Raw genomic sequence first — 18,364 nt, forward strand, 5'->3', positions numbered from 1 at the left:
CATAACCTTAATAGCTTCTCAAGCTAGGATCATTAGAGAGTATCATGAACTCATAAGAAGATGAACATTTTGGCCCAAGAACCATGCCTTATGAAAGAAGGGTTAGCCTTACATACCTTATCGTGCAACTATTCTATCGCTTGAGCGTTCTTCTTCAAAGCTCACGTTCTACCTTCATTGAAGTGCATACTCATATTAGATGATGGATAGCATTTGGCATTCATGACTAACTCTAGAGAAAATCGGACATCATCTCCTTTATTTATACTACTTCCCTCGTATTACATATTAACTCCCAAACATCAACAATAACGTTCACAATATCATCACAATAGCCTTTAGTCATCTACATTAACCTTAATTCACAATTCACTTCAATTTTCCATATCCATAGTCATAACTCGAAAATACGTCCATTCACATACAATGTCGATTTCCATACTCTCCATATCGTTTATAACATGATTATTTTCATAAAGCATCAAGAATCACAACTCGTTCCACACATTCATTCAAAAGTGATACTATTCACCCATTCATGACCCATTTCTTATATTCCTATGTAATCCAAGTGTTTCATCTTCCAAATACTTTAAACAACATGGAAACATCATAAAACTTACCTTAGATGGCGTGGGATTGAACCTCGGGTGCAAATATCTCACTTGAGCAAAACCCTAGATTTTTCCCCCACTTGAATTCTTGCTTTGGATGAACTTTAATGGGTTTCTTATACTTGATTCACTTGGTTTGATGAAGTTGAGCACTAATTCTCTTGAAAGCTTGTGGGAGAAATGTGGAGAGATGTTTTAGAGAGAAGGGGAGTGAAATGAAAATGAAATGAAATAAAACTTGGATCCCTCATTAAATACATGAATCAGTCTCCCCGATCAGTAATATACGGACCAACATACGGTCCGTATAATTTTCACGGGCCGTATGTCTGGACCTTATATTTGGTCCAGTGAGGCATGCCAATCTGGGCTGAACCTACGGCTGGACATACGGTCCGTATCTTTTATACGGCCAGTATGTCTGGCCGTATAATGCCCAGTGGTTCCGATCTTGTTTTCGTCGACTCGTTTGATCTCCAATCCTTATGGAACCTTCTTGGCACTTGTCTAACACCTCAATACCAATCTAAGGGACGTTATAACTCTTCCTCATAATCTCTTTAAGTCACCATTAATTCGTTACTCATAAATTCTTTCCGATACTTATCGTAAGCTTGGCCTTCTCTTGGCAATCTTTCTCGTCTGACGTCGAATGTCCTTGAAATCTTACTTAAGGTCGTCAAACGCTACTTCTTACTTATCGAGACACCACATACTTAGTGTTCTTCATTAGCCTATTCACTGTGTATCAACGGAAAATTTTCCGAGGTGTAACATAAGGTGAAGAGAAGACCTGGCGGTGATGCGAAGTCCAAATGACATATATAGTACCTGCAATATAGCATAAAATCCGTTTAACACCAAGCCAATGGTGTTCCATAGGATGCTCCATAAATTGGTAAAGAAGATTGACAACATGTCCTATTTCAGGATATGTGAGTGTCAGGTATTGGAGAGCTCCAACAACACTTTGATATGAGGGATCAACCGATTTGGAAGAGGCTGGAACATCATGCAGGCCATGCTTTTGAGGGAACGGCGTAAGAACAACGCGTGAACTGAGCATTTTGGTTCGGTCCAAAAGCTCACGAGCATATTTTTGCTGACTGAGAACTAATCCATCTTTGTCTTCTGTAACCTCGACATTTAAGAAGTAGTGAAGATTTCTGAGATCTTTTATGGCAAAGGTCGACTTCGGCTCGTGAATGAGATCATGGAGAAGTTGTGGATTGCTTCTAGTAAGTATACTGTTATCCACGTAAAGCAGTAGCAAAATGGAGCCTTTAGATGAGTGCCAAACAAATAACGAAGGGCGGCCGTGCTACGTAAAAAACCAAGATGCATTAGATAAGTGCTGAACTTATGGAACCAGGCTTTAGGGGCTTGCTTTGAGCCATATAGAGCTTTCTGAAGAAGGCAAACATAGTTGGGAAACATTGGATCCAATAATCCAGGAGGTTGCTCCATGAACACAGTTGCCTTCAAGTCACCATGAAGAAATGCATTCTTTATATCTAATTGTTTAATATGCAAGTGGCGAGTCATAGCAACAGAGAGTACAATGCGTAAAGTTGTTGCTTTGACAATAGTATTGAATGTGTCATCAAAATCGACTCCTTTAATTTGATTGAACCCTTTCGCTACCAGACGAGCTTTGAAGTGATAAACAGTTCCATCAGCTTTCAAATGGTCTTAAAGACCCAACAATATTCATGTATGATTGACGAGGGACTAACCTCCATGTTTTGTTCTAATTCAGAGCTTGTAACTCATCATGCATCGTAGTAACCCAATGAGGTTTAGCAAGTGCTTCCTTAATATTCCGAGGTTCAGTGTCATGATAAACAATAAGATGAAGGGAATGAAAGGTGGGTTGGTCGATGGATCGAGTCTTGGTTTGGGTTAACATGTGATGAGAGTTGAGGGAATCATCAGATTAGATGGGTGGAAGATCGACAAAAAGATTGATGCCCTCAAATGATGACAGGTTGATGGATGGGGAAACTGAGCCAACAGCCATAGAAGAGGTGCTCGGTGTAGTTGGAGTATTTGTGAAGCTCAGTCAGGCAAGGAGCTGTGTATGATACATGGTAGTGATACATTATTTTTATCTTGGGTAGTTGGTTTCTCATGAGAAATGGGATGGTTTGATTGTATAGGATCAATATGCGGGTTTGGTTGAATATTACCAAGAGAGGCAGTAAAAATGTCATCTTGAATGTGATCAAGAGAGCCAGTAGGCAAGTCATCTAGATACGGTAAAGGCACTGAGTGTTCATCAGGTGTATTAGCAGTTGTTGCTCCCAACACACACGTAAGTATACGTGGTCGCCAAGTAATATAGTGACTTTTGAAGTCGGTTATCGTATCCACAAAGACTTATAATCAATGGTTCTACGAAAATATACTATCTCCACTAATTATACAAGTAAATAAAAGGACGTTTGTTTAGGTTACTAAATAAAGCAAAAAGTAAATAACTACTATTTATGTGAACTATTTGTAACAAACGTGGTTATAAGCTGAGTTTATCATAGAGAGAAGACATTCCAGGGTAACGACACTATCGTATTCATGTTACGCATGCACTATCGTTGAATCTTATTTTTTATCGAGTTACCGATTGACATGGTTAATTTTATGACTACGAATCTCTCGAGTTCTCTTGTCACCTATTTGTATTACTTTCACGCCTATATCTCTATGGTTATGAACATTCATACAAACTCATTCATAATTCTTGTATATTAACTAAGTAGCGCGAACTAGGTATATCTCTATTCTAGACGCGAATCTGCTCCCCGATGCCTAGGGTGAGGATCGTACTCTGCTCAATCTTCATTCTATCTTAGTATTCCTCTCTCGAGTTCAATCTAAGAATCAAATATATATCCTACTGATCGCGAAGCAGTAAAATAGTAGTGCACAAGATTAAGCAAATAACTCATATGATAAATAGAATAAACATCAATTCAAGTTCATACGATAACAATCATACTTTGGCCACAACCCCAGAACAAGGGAGCTTAGCCACTCATAGTCGGATTACAACAATTAAATTTCATGTTCGAATGAAGAAAGGAAGAATTTAAGAAGATAAAAGTTCAAACCCTACGATGAAAGGTCTTACTCCTTGCTCTCTGCGAAATAATACGTGATAGCCCTTAAAAAACTACCAAGGGTACTATTTATAGTGTTGAGAATTAACCCAACAAAGCCCACAAAAATTGGGTCTAAACATTAGCATAAGTGCAGTTTTCTCTAGGGAGGTCGCTAAGCGGCCCCTAAAACTCGCCAGGGCCTCGCTTTGAACCACGCTCGGCGAGGCCTCCTTCTCATTTTACACTTAGAAAAAAATTCAGGACTCTTGCATTTTTGAAGCCCATGCTCGCTGAGCGAGGTCCAAAAACTACCCATGCCTCGCCTTGAGCCACACTCGGCGAGGTCACTCTTCGATTTCACACTTAGCAAATTTTCCCAACCTTCTGCAATTTTGGACACCTCCTTTGCTCTTAAAACTTGACTGTGCCTCGCCTTGAGCCACGCACGGCGAGGTCACATGTCAACTTTACACTTAGCCATTTTCTTCAACATTGTGCAAATCTCATCTTCCTCCATGTTGGGCGAGGTCCAGGGCGCCCCTATAGCTAGCTTTGGGCTGAGCTCGGCGAGGCCCCTTCCTCACTTTGTCACTTCGGTGAGTTTTGCATGCAGTTTCCATTTTCGTCCGAATTACCACGGATTTTCTCCAAAATTTCCTGATTGCAACAAACACATACAATTTAGCTCGTAATGCAAGAGTAATGATTAGTTAGGTGTATTTAGCTTAATTTGTCCTCCAAAAAAGGTAAAATATGGGTAATAAACGGCGAATAAGCGTATAAATACACCTAACATCACCACCCCGCACTTAAACCTTTGTTCGTCCTCGAACACACCACTAGACACACCCAACTCCACTTTCAATTCACAAAACACTACCACATTGGACAGGTCTGCATCAGAAAAAGGTCACCTCGACATTTTAAACATTTACGAGCAATCATCTCAAACCTTCCACAAATTTCACACATGCCAACAACTTCGTCCAACATCCTAGCCTCTAACTGACTCACAATTCAGAATATAGGTAAAAAGGGTCTTGCTGCCTAATAAAGGAATCAAACATGTCACCAATCTCTTACCAATTATGCCCTTACCACAAAGAGAGTTACCCGATTTTTTTTCTTTCAAATGAACACCCAACAAGGGCAATGAATAGAAAGAATTACGCTCACTCTCACAACAAAAATTCACATGTTCATATGACGTACCATAGGCTTGCTCTTAATGTCATACTCCACTAACAAAAGCATATCATGTATAGAATCAAGTAGGACTTTTCATGGTTGTAATGTTGGCTAAGGGATGGGTAGGAATCATTTGGGTAAATAGTGACTAGCCTCCCTAAGCACTTTAAGACATATACGTTCTCAATCCTTTATGCGCTTCCTATTGTTTCAATATTTCAACCCTTCTTTTCCACTTCACCTTAAACACCCTTTGCACATTAAGCACTCTCTTTATTTTCCGCATACGCCACTAGAAGGGAGCAATTTTTCTATTGTTCATTCTTCTTCTTCTTCTTTTGTTTTTTCTCCCTACACTCAACATATTCAGCAAGTGCACCCTCAATCTTATTTTCCTCTAATTTTCACCTTAACTTCCCCTTATATCTTTCCATTTACTTTCAAGCGCTAAATTTCTAAATTGCTTTAGGAGTTCGGGATCAAATATTATAGGATAAACCAACAAAAGGGATGGCTACGATGTGGCTATCAAAGAAAATAGGCTAAAGGCTCAAAGGGGCTAACAAGGATCATTACATATGGGTAGGCAAAATAGAAGGTAACAATTATGGCTAACAAAGAAATGCCTCTATCATCTCCTAATTCAACACACTTTGTTTCACTTCGTAGACATACCGAGCAAGTTCTAGACATCAATATAAGACACGGAATATATATAACAACACTAACCACACATGGCACACTCATGGTTCAAGATGGATCCACAGTGACCCTCTATCTAGCAAACTGGAACACGAATTCAATGCAAGCATTTTTTAAGCCAAAATTTATCTACGAGTCAATTAGAAGAACTTAGGCTATTCAACACAAGTTATTATTTTTAAGCATGCTTTCACTTTCACAAAATTTTGAGGCTTGCTCATGTTGTCAATGGTGTACCTAATTCCTAGCATCTAGTATTCAATTCGTTCAATAGGGTCCACATTATACCTTTTCCTAAAAAAACAAAATCTACGGTTCAAAATACCCCTTGGAAAAGAACTGAAAACAAAAACCGAGGGGTGCGCTAACTACTAGCACGACACAATAGAGTAATATTAAATACTACTACATTAATTACTGCTTATTATAGGCCATGGATAGTTTGAAGTACCATAACCTATAACAAGGCTACTTAACATAGTACTGAATATTATAGACCCAAAATAAAAGAGTTTACTCCCCACCCCACACTTAAAATCATGCACTGTCCCCAATGCACAAATGGAAAGACAAAATAGGGGTAAGAAATAACTCTTTGTCTAGTCATCACTCTCATCCTGATAGTCAGCATTAGCATCTTCTGACTCATCATGATCAGCAGCATCTGCATCATCTCCAGACTCCTCATCATTGCCTGTGGGGGCAGCATTTGGATCACCCACATCATAATCCACCTGCTCCTCCTCATCCATAACAGCATCTACTGGCTCCTCTCGCTCTGGCTCGTGAGTAGGTATATCATCATCTAAGGTCTCCTCATACTCCTCCCCAAACTTGCATAATACCCTGGCGTGTGCATTGAGCGAAAATCGCTTATCAACATAGGCTAGCTGCTCAGCTGTAGCAATGTGTGGGCCAAGTGTCAACTGAAGGCGCTGGAGTGCATACATGTTAGCCACGATGGAGTCATCTCTAGCATGTCGCTAATAAGCTATTAGAGTCTGCCCATGAATATCGTCAGAGTTTTTTACCCGGGTCACATCAACAACTGGTCCTATCACTGGCACCTTACCATCTAGATCCTCCTCATCCATATCCTCCTTACGACAAATATGAGTGAGGGTACTGCCAAATAAAAACCCACGGGCTTCATGATCTTGGGGAACTTTTTTCGTGTTTCTCTTCAATATCGCCCTTATATTAATTCACTAACCTGTCATGTAAGCATATACCATGCAGATCCTCTCTCTACTCACATCAGAATAGTGGCCAACCGGCATAATCCTCGCACATACAATTCGGAGCCACACCCTTGCCTTTTGTGTCATGTGGGCAAGGGGAAAAGATTTATGTGCATTATTATCAGACCTGCGAAGCCACCTAGCATTAGAATGGGGTCCACATAGAGTATGACCCATCTGTCGATAAGTAGGCCGAAGAACCAACTGCTCAAATGCATCCTTATCAACACCCCTCGGGGTCCCCAAAAAATCACATAGGTAGTCATCAGTGAAAGGCACTACCACACCTCAAACACAAATTTCATCCGCATCATCAACAACCCAATTAGCATACACCTCGCGCACTAAATACATGTTACATATACCTGGGTCTTTAAAGACAAACTGCAAGCCCAACTTATAAATTCGAGCCCAGATGTAGAAATGTTGTGCTTTGAGGCTAGCTTCCTGAATAGGTGTCTCAAGTAGGTATTTCATGGATTTGAACTTTTTGTACCACTCACGCCCATAATCCTGCACCCAGTACAACCCATATTTTCTTTGCACTCTCTTTTGTTATTGCTCTTAAAGTTGGCCAGCTTGGTGCGGTTGGCCACTTTTATCCGCAACCGATATAGAGCTAGGGCCATGTGAAGGCTGGGTCTGAGAAGATTAGCTAGTACGAGCTCTTTTCCTAGTTGGATTATCAGTGGCCTTCTCCTTTCCTTTGCTTCCCGTTTGCTTTGGTTTTCCCATACTTTAAGCATCTGTGTCAACTAAACAAAAACATTAGTATGGTGTCAGAAGTGGCTAACTAACTTACCCAATTGGGTGTCGGAATGACCCCACACTTAGTTCGCTAGCGTGGGTGTCAACTAGTCACGTGAATGGTACTCAGACTTCCCATGTATTTTATTTGTCAACATTTTTATCGACGCGACTAGCAACACCCAATTTCAAAGCTTTCATAGCTTGAAATTCAAATAACTACCCCACAATTAAATTTTTGCACATTCGTGAGGCAAATCACACAACCTAACATCCTACGACTAATGTTCCCTCAAGACGATCGACATCCATCCGTCGTTGGGACCATTCTGCCAGTGACTATACTTTGGGGTATTTCATCGAACACTTGGGACGCATTGTTTGTGCAACAACCTATTTAATGGTTACAGGGTGATGAATAACCAAAATTTTGGCATGGAATTCAAGTACTAAGCAACACCCAAGCTTCAATCATTATCACAATTTCAAAATCCACATTCTCTATTATCAACATTGCACATTATCAACTTCCACCATTAACATAGGTTCAAAAGCTTCTATTTTTCATACTTTTAGAACACATGCATTAATTTAGAAGCAATTTCATCATTTAATGTAATGGAGGAATGGGAATAGGATGAACACATACCATGATTCAGAAAGATAAAAAAAATAGAAAGAAAGAAAGCAAAAGAAAAACTTACAAGAATTTGGAGGGCAAACACCTAGAATAGAGATGAAGGTTTGAAGTGGTGAAGGGTTTTAGGGGAATCGGGTACGGTTGGAATGGGGGAATAAAAGGAGGTGAAAGTTTTAATTTTTTTTGTTTTTTTTTTAAATTTGGATGGGTCGAGTCGGGTTGACCCGACACTTAAAAAAAAAAAAGATTTTTTTTTTAAGTGCCACGTTGCTGAGCAAGGCTTAAGGAGAGCAGTGGCCACACCTTGGCCCGCGCTCAGCAAGGCCTCTTCTTATTTTTTGCCTTAGAATTTTTTTTTTTAAAACATTTTTCGCATTTTTGACTTACCTGCTCACCGAGCGAGCCTAAAGCGAGCAGGTGCCTTGCTTTGAGCCGCGCTCAGTGAGGTACTTGTTCACTTTTTACCTTAGATTTTTTTTTTTTTTCGCCCCATTTGTTACACGTTTCACTGTTACGCCCATTTCCACCTTTTTACCTGCAAAACACCACTTCAACACTACCCATTAGCATGAATGAAAATCCTAACTATGAAAGCAATAAAACGTTGGGTTGCCTCCCAACTAGCGCCGTAGTTTAGGTCGTGGCACGACTTTTTTTTTCTTTCTTATTTTTTTGTTTTTTTCTTATACGTATTACATTACAAACTCGGGTTGCCTCCCGAGAAGCGCCTTAGTTAACGTCGTGGCACGACGCAGGTCCTTTGTTTACTCATTCGAAAGATCCACTAAGGTCTTGTGTCATTCCACATCCTCAGCCCAATAATGCTTCACTCTCTACCCATTGACCAAGAAAGTTTCCTCGATCTCTGGCTTACGCAACTCCACAGCTCCATGCTTTGTCACGCTTACCACTTCAAAAGGACCTGACCACTTCGATCTCAGCTTGCCAGAGAACAACTTGAGCCTCGAGTTAAACAACAGGACCAACTGACCAACTGGCCAGGCTCAAAAATCGATGTTGGATGTGCCTATCATGCCATCTCTTGGTCTTCTCCTTATACAATTTGGCATTCTCGTAGGCTTGCAGTCGAAATTCATCAAGTTCATGCAACTGCAACATCCGCTTCTTTCCCGCAAGCTCCATGTCAAGGTTGAGCTTTTTGATTGCCCAATATGCCTTATGCTCCAATTCAACGGGCAAGTGATAGGCCTTCCCATAAATCATCCTATAGGGAGAAGTCCCAATAGGCGTCTTATATGTTGTTCGATAGGCCCACAGTGCATCATCGAGTTTCACAGCCCAATCTTTCCTTTGTGCATTAACAGTCTTCTCAAGAATCTGCTTTATTTCTCGATTCGATACTTCCACCTATCCACTGGTCTGCGGGTGGTATGCAGTCGCCACCTTGTGCCTCACCCCATATTTGTTCAAGAGATTCCTCATTAAATGATTGCAAAAGTGTGCTCCTCCATCGCTAATCATCGCCCGTGGGGTCCCAAACCTTGTGAATATGTTCTTTTTCACAAAGCTCACCACCACCTTTGCATCATTCGTAGGCAAGGCGATTGCCTCCACCCACTTAGATACATAATCAACGGCCACGAGAATGTATTTATTCCCATAAGATGGAGGGAACGGCCCCATAAAATCAATACCCCATACGTCAAATATCTCTACCTCCAAAATATTGGTCAAAGGCATCTCATGCCTCTTAGAGATTGTTCCGGTTCGCTGACATCTGTCGCATCCCCTAGCAAACGCATGTGCATCTTTGAATAATGTGGGCCAATAAAAACCAGATTGCAACACTTTTGCGGCAGTACGATCTCCACTGTGATGTCCCCCATATGGGGAGGAATGACAACTCTCCAACACTTGACTCACCTCGGTTTGTGGAATGCATCTTCTTACCAACTGATCAGGGCCTTGCTTGAACAAATACGGCTCATCCCATATGTAGAACCGCGAATCATGATAGAGCTTCCTTCTCTACTGTGTAGTAGTTTCAGGTGGGTAGATTCCACTCACTATCAAGTTCACAATATCCGCATACCATGGTACTTCTGCCGCAGGAATAGCAAAAAGTTGCTCATCAAAAAAAGCTTCTCAAATTTGACCGTCTTCTACCACATGATCATGATTCTTTAGTCTCGATAAATGGTCAGCCACTTGATTCTCTGTCCCCTTACGGTCTTTGATTTCCACATCAAACTCCTGCAATAGGAGAATCCACCGAATAAGCCTGGGTTTCGCATCTTTCTTGCTAAATAAGTATCGGAGTGCAGCATGATCCGTGTACACTATAACATGAGTTCCCACAAGATAAGACCGAAATTTATCAAACGCATACACCACAGCTAGCAATTCTTTTTCCGTAACTGTATAATTCATCTGAGCAGCATCCAATGTCTTGCTGGCATAATAGATAGAGTGGAATATCTTGTTCTTCCTCTGGCCCAAAATAGCTCCTACAGCAGTATCGCTAGCATCACACATTAATTCAAATGGCAAGTTCCAATCAGGAGCAATCATTATTGGTGCAGTCACCAACCTCCGCTTCAACTCTTCAAAAGCCTGCACGCATGCATCACTGAATAAAAACTTAACTTCCTTCTCAAGCAACTTGCACATAGGGCTCGATATTTTAGAGAAGTCCTTAATGAAACGTCTGTAAAATCCCGCATGACCGAGAAAACTGCGCACCCCCTTAACAGAGACTGGGGGTGGTAGTTTCTCAATAACATCCACTTTAGCACGATCAACCTCCAAGCCCTTTTTTGACACCTTATGTCCGAGAACAATACCCTCTCGAACCATAAAGTGACACTTCTCCTAGTTCAGCACCAAGTTGGTTTCTTCACATCTTGCAAGCACACGATCTAGATTCCGCAAACATGTTGCGAATGAATTCCCAAAAATAGAGAAGTCATCCATGAACACTTCTACAAAATCCTCCACCATCTCAGAGAATATAGCCATCATGCACCGTTGAAATGTTGCTGGTGCATTACAGAGTCCAAACGGCATTCGCTTGAAAGCATATGTACCGTAGGGACAAATAAACGTTGTCTTCTCCTGATCTTCTGGTGCAATTGCTATCTGATTATAGCCAGAGTATCCATCAAGGAAGCAATAGTACTCCTGGCCTGCTAATCTGTCAAGCATCTGATCGATAAATGGAATAGGATAGTGATCCTTTCTTGTAGCTTCATTCAGTTTCCTGTAATCCATGCAAATCCTCCACCCTGTTACAGTTCTAGTTGGGATGAGCTCGTTCTTGCGATTCTACTGTCATTCTTTCTTTATCACCGTCATCCCACCTTTATTTGCGGAGGTTGACACAACGCGGGGTTTTAGCCGCCACTAATTGCTTGAGGAGGCCAAAACCCCCCGCAAATTGCAACTTCAACCTCCGCAAATTACCCTTTTTTTGTAGTGAATGGGGTTGATGATGCCTGAATCTAACCACTTTATCATCTCTTTCTTAACTATTTCCTTCATCGATGGATTCAACCGTCTCTGGTGCTATATACTAGGCTTGTGATATTTCTCCATAAATATCTTATGCATGCAAAATGCTGGACTGATTCCCTGAATATCTGAGATCTGCCAACCCAGCACTTTCTTTCTATTCTTCAGAACCTCCAGAGAAATCTTTACTTCTTCATCAGTGAGTTCTGCTGCCAATATAACTGGTAGAGTTTCACCCTTTCCCAAAAACGCATATTTGAGATGCTTGGGTAAAGGCTTCAACTCTAATTTCGGGGGCTCCTCTATCGATAACTTGGGCGGTGGCCCAATTTTTCTATCGAGTGGCTCGAAATCCCCCTCTCGAATGTAAATGCCTGCCAGGTCAAGAATTTGCATCATCTCAACAGCTTCTGTATCTCCAAAAATATCTTCACCTACTAGCGCTCTCTCCAACGGGTCATGAGAAGTGATGAGAGGTCTCCTAGTGTCGTCATTCATCACAGTGATAGCAGAAAGTTCCTCATAGATTGCGGGCAACTTGAGGGCTTTGTACACATTAAATACTTCAACTTTATCGTGTACCCTCATAGTTAGCTGCCCTGCCGCTACATCGATCAATGCTCTTCCTGTGGCCAAAAATGGACGCCCCAAAATAAATGGGACTTCCGGATCTGGCTCGAAATCCAAGATGACAAAATCTGCCGAAAATATGAGAGACCCAACTTGCACAAGGACATCTTCAATAATACCCTCGGGCCTGGCTAAAGATCTATCTGCCAGCTGCAGAACAATAGTAGTAGGTCTCGGGTTTCCCAACCCCAGTTTTCTGAACATAGACGACGGCATCAAGTTGATACTAGCCCCCAGATCACATAGTGCACGTGCAATGACCTGCTTTCCAATCGTGATTTCGATAGTGAAACTGCCTGGATCCTTCAACTTTGTAGGCAATTTATTTTGAATATGGGAAGTGCACTCCTCAGTAAGTGCAACTGTAGCATACTCTGTGAAACGACTCTTGTTTGCCATGATGTCCTTGATGTACTTGGCATATTTCGGGATCCCTTGCAGCATGTCTACTAAAGGAACATTCACATGTACCTGCTTTAGTAAATCAAGAAACTTTTTGTATGTGGCCTCTTCCTTTTGTTTTGCCAACCTCTGAGTGAACGGAGGTAGTGGTTTGGCAACCACTGGTTGTGGCTGCTTTACCACCGGTGTCTTCGCCACTCTCTCTATCTCAATAACCTCATCTTTAGCAGGGAATCACTTTCTTCGGGACCAATTCCTCTAGTTGCCTCCCATTTTTGAGAGACACTGCTGCACATGGTTTCGGATTTGGATCAGTGTCACTTGGAAGTCCCCCTGGTGGTCTGGTGTTCTGAGCACCAGCTATCTGACCCATTTGTCTCTCTAAGTTTCGCACCGCCAAGTCGCGGTTCTGATTATCCACTATCAACTTTTGCTGGTCTACCATCATCTTTTGCATATCACCCATCATCTTTTTCATCATCTCTTCCATGCTATTTGCGGGAGCTTGCGTAACGGGTGCTGGAGCCTGAGGTACTTGTGGTGGCTGATAATTCTATTTCTGATTACCCTGGTTACCTCCCCAACTGAAGTTTGGATGATTTCTCCAGTTGGAGTTGTACGTATTACCATACTAGTTATTATTACCTTGCCCCCTTCCTGCATTACCCACAAAGTATATGGATGCTGGATTCGTAGGACACATATCGCTCGTGTGACCTTCTCCGCAGACTTCACAAAAAATGTTGGCTTGTTGCACTGCTTGCACCTGTGGTTGAGCTTGCGCCGCAGTTAACTTCTTAATTTCAGTGCGCATGGCCTCAATCTGTGCCGATAGTGCCGTAAAATTATCCACTTCAAAAACACCAGGTGCCTTCTTAGCTGAAATGCTAGTTGTGTCATCTTGCCAGTCTGGAGTGCTCTGAGTAAACCTGTTCAATAATGTGAATAATTCTTCATAGCTTAGATCAAGAGCCTGCCCTCTTGCAGTTGTGTCTAGTGATGACTTATGTTGTCCATCCAGACTCTCAATAAATGTGTGTCCCAGAACTTCATTCGTCTGATGGTGGTGAGGATAATCTCTGAGAACCCTTGAACCTCTACCACGCTTGATACAAATTTTCTCCATTTTTCTGCCTAAATAACATGATCTCCCTTCCGAGTCGAGCTATCTTTGCTGGTGGAAAGAACCTTGTCAAGAATTTTGTCGCCAAATCATCCCTTGTAGTGATAGAATTGGCAGGCTCTGCTAATAACCAGTTACTTGCATTCCCTAACAGAGAAAAGGGGAACAGTGTCAGCCGCACATATTCTTTAGTGACCCTTCCAGTAGCAAAAGTATCAACAATCTGCAGAAAAGTATGGATGTGACGCTGAGGATCCTCGTGTGACATTCCCGTGAATTCCCACAAGAGTGCAGTAGCTGAATCATAGGATGCTTTAGCGCAAAGTGCCCTTCGATGGTGGGCTTGACAATGCTTGAAATGACATCTACCATACGAGGCACTGCAACCTCTCTCACTTTCGCTGGTGGATTATTTGCCATGACCATAGGTAATTCAACTAGAGCATGTGGATTCTGCAATAAGTTCAAATCTCTCATGCGCCGGTTGAAAGTACGTTCAGGTTCAGGATCGAATTCCTCAAGATTGTTTTGACTCGCAGTCCTTCGCATTCGATTAGAGTACCTGCAATCAAATAGCAGCTAAGATCAAGACGTTAATACTTGGATAACTAAAGCATAAATAGTTTATACTGGTAAAATAGCTGATTTCTAAGTCCCCGGCAATGGCACCTAAAACTTGTTGCTCCCAACACACATGCAAGTATACGTGGTCGCCAAGTAATATAGTGACTTTTGAAGTCGGTTATCATATCCACAGAGACTTATGATCAACGGTTCTACGAAAATATACTATCGCCACTAATTATGCAAGTAAATAAAAGGATGTTTGTTTAGGTTACTAAATATAGCAAAAAGGAAATAAACACTACTTATGTGAACAAGTTGTAACAACCGTGGTTATAGATTGAATTTATCACAGAGAGAAGACATTCCAGGGTTACGGCACTATCGTATTCATGTTACGCATGCGCTATCGTTGACTCTTATTCTTTATCGAGTTACTGATTGACAGGGTTAATTTTATGACTACGAATCTCTCGAGTTCTCTAGTCACCTATTCGTATTACTTTCACGCCTATATCTCTATGGTTATGAACATTCATACAAACACATTCATAATTCCTGTATATCAACCAAGTAGGGCGAACTAGGTATATCTCTATCCTAGACGCGAGTCTGCTCCGATATGCCACGGGTTAGGATCCTACTTTGCTCAATCTTCGTTCTATCTTAGTATTCCTCTCTCGAGTTCAATCTAAGAATCAAATATATGTCCTACAGGTCGTGAAGCAGTAAAATAGTCATGCACAAGATTAAGCAAATAACTCATATGATAAATAGGATAATTGTCAACTCAAGTTCATACGACAACAATCATACTTTGGCCATAACCCCAGAACAAGGGAGCTTAGCCGCTCATAGTCGGATTAAAACAATTAAATTTCATGTTCGAATGAAGAAAAGATGAATTTAAGAAGATAAAAGTTCAAACCCTACGATGATAAGTCTTACTCCTTTCTCTCTGTGAAATAATACGTGATAGCCCTCAAAAAATGACCAAGCGTACTATTTATAGTATTGAGAATTAACCCTACAAAGCCCACAAAAATCCGGTCTAAACATTAGCATGAGTGCAATTTTCTCTAGCGAGGTCGCTGAGTGATCCCTAAAACTCGCCAGGGCCTCGCTTTGAGCCACGCTCGGCGAGGCACCCCTCTCGTTTTACACTTAGAAAAAAAATTCAGGACTCTTGCATTTTTGAAGCCCATGCTCGCTGAGCGAGGTCCAAAACTTGCCCATGCCTCGCCTTGAGCCACGCTCGGCGAGGTCACTCTTCCATTTCACACTTAGCAAATTTTCCCAATCTTCTGCAATTTTGGACACCCGCCTCACTGAGCGAGGCTTAAAACTTGACTGTGCCTCGCCTTGAGCCATGCTCGGCATGGTCACATGTCAACTTTACACTTAGCCATTTTTCTTCAATATTGTCAAATCTCATCTTCCTCCATGTTGGGCCAGTTCCAGGGCGCGCCTATAGCTAGCTTTCAATTTGAGCTCAGCGAGGTCCCTTCCTCACTTCGGCCAGTTTTGCATGCAGTTTCCATTTTTGTCCGAATTACCACGTATTTTCTCCAAAATTTCCTGATTGTAACAAACACATACAATTTAGCTCATAATGCAAGAGTAATGATTAGTTAGGTGAATTTAGCTTAATTTGTCCTCTAAACAAGGAAAAATATGAGTTAAACGGTGGATAAGCGTATAAATACGCCTAACATCAGTAGCTTCCTCTTCTCGCGTATGTTGTGCCAAAAACTCCTCATACATAGTGAGATTATAAGAGTTCGATTCTGCATTCAAAGTAGAACTAGAAGAGACATATGGTAAGTTGTGTTCATCAAAAATAACATGTCTTGGAATGCACACCTTTCTAGATTGAGGGAGGTAACATTTGTATCCTTTGTGAAGAAGGCTATAGCCAATAAAAATACATGGAAATGTCTTGGGCTGAAATTTATCCCTATTGGAGCCTTTCAAATTGGGAAAACATCTACACCCAAAAACTTTCATAGTCCTGTAGTTGGGCTCTTCCCCATATAGCTTAGCAAAAGGAGATGTCATATGCAAATTCGAAGTAGACACTCGATTGATCAAGAAAACGACAGTCATAAAAGCTTCAACCCAAAGGAACATAGGTAAATTAGCATTGAAAAGTAGTGTAAGACCAGCCTTAACAACATGTCTATGTTTTCTCTCTGCTACTCCGCTTTGTTCATGTGTATGAGGACAAGAGACTTGTCTCCGAATACCATTCCGATTTAGATAGGTGATAAACTCCAAGCTATTAAACTCTCCTCTAGCATCACTTTGAAACACTTTTAGTTTCTGGGAAAATTGAGTTTCTACTAATTTGTGAAAGTTCACAAAATTAGGGGGAAAAAAATCAGATTTCTTCTTTAACGGATAAATTCATGTAAATTGGGTGCAATTATCAACGAAAATCACATAATATTTTATTCCTTGTGAAGATATAATTGGGGCTGGCCCCCATAAATCACTATGTATTTTTGCCTAAGGAATAACTTCTCTTTTATTTGATACTTGAAAGGTAACTTACAACTTTTTCCCATTTGACAACTAGTACACACTGAGATAGTATTATTTCAAGAACTAACATCAATAAACTTGTTTTTACGTAAATAATTAAGAGTCCTCGAGTGTGAGTGTCCTAGACGTTAATGCCAAATTGTGTCTGAATTCTTGTCTGCCTTCGAAACTGCTAATGCTTCATGCGGGTTCCCTTCTAAAGTATACAACTTATCTCTTCTATTCCCTTTGGCCAAGATGGCCCTTGTTTTCTTGTCCTTAACAATAAAACCCGTGTCACTAAACTTCAAAGAACATCAAGTTTACTCACAGAGACAAGATTTTTCTTAAGATCAGGCACGACAAAGACTCCTTTAATTCCAAGTTCTTTCCAATATTCTTATATCCTATATGCGTGATGGGAAGTTTATCACCGTTTCCTATCATAACAGAATCAGTTCCTTTAAAAGGAGGATTGTCAATAATACCTGCTGATTGCACCATATGATTAGTAGCTCCTGAATCCATGTAGAGGTTGTTGTCACTTTGTTCATTAAAGGACATTGCTGCTAAGGCCTTTGGAACCTCTCGTCGTGTTTGATACGAATAGTCCCATCTGTAGAAGCAAGTTGGAGCTCTGTGGTTATTCCTTCCATATATTTGGCAAGGGTTAGACTGCGTGTTCTCCTTTGGTTTGTTAACCGTGTTGGTTAGACTTTCAGGTTGCCTTTGAGAGTTGTTTCGTCCAAGCCCTCTCTCTCGCTGTTGTTGTCGTCCTCTATTATAGTAACCATGACCCCTACTTTGAATGTTTTGTGCCACAAAAGCCATGCTAGAGTCAAGGTGAGTTTGTCCAACTTGTTCATCAGTATCTTCTCTCATGTCGAACCCTCTAAGAGAGTTCACAAATCATGTGAATGTAAGGTATGGTGGTTCCCTAAAATCACAGTACGGAGAGTTTTGTACTGAACTTGCTTCCAAGACCTCTAGCAAAATTGATGACCTTTTCATCTTCATCCAATAGTTTGTGTATAGCCATAAGACTACCACAAATTCCTTTGAATTCCTTGATATATTCATTTTTTTTAACTTAGAGACCAATTTTATAGTTTGAAGTTGTTGCTTCAATTGGAATTCCTTGTCTTTGCTTGCTTGTAGGTATGTATCCTCAAGACAGGACCACATCTGCTTAGCCGTCGAACAACCTATGATAAGGAACATTGACTCTTCTGTCATAGTTCCTGATATCCAACTCCTAACAATAACATCACGTTCTTCCCATTCGATGAACTTAGTGTTAGGAATAGCCTCCTCTTTCTCTCCTTCAGTTGTTTCAGCTGAAGCCTCATCTTTTATAATAGTTGTGACTTTCAGTGTTTGCATTAGTTAGAGAATTTGTGTTCTCCAAACTAGGTAAT

At 41.0% G+C, this 18,364-nt stretch overlaps 1 non-coding gene and 1 pseudogene across 1 annotated transcript; one reads left to right on the forward strand and one right to left on the reverse strand.

Moving 5' to 3' along the window:
• Positions 1-9,066: 9,066 nt before the first annotated feature.
• On the reverse strand, positions 9,067-13,226 carry LOC132045666 (uncharacterized; annotated as a pseudogene).
• Positions 13,227-13,794: 568 nt separating this feature from the next.
• Positions 13,795-13,899, forward strand: LOC132045668 (small nucleolar RNA R71). Its single transcript, XR_009412503.1, has one exon. It is a non-coding gene; the product is annotated as a small nucleolar RNA R71 (small nucleolar RNA).
• Positions 13,900-18,364: the final 4,465 nt, after the last annotated feature.

Source organism: Lycium ferocissimum, unplaced genomic scaffold (assembly GCF_029784015.1).
Source record: "Lycium ferocissimum isolate CSIRO_LF1 unplaced genomic scaffold, AGI_CSIRO_Lferr_CH_V1 ctg7592, whole genome shotgun sequence".
Classification (NCBI taxonomy): Eukaryota; Viridiplantae; Streptophyta; class Magnoliopsida; order Solanales; family Solanaceae; genus Lycium; species Lycium ferocissimum.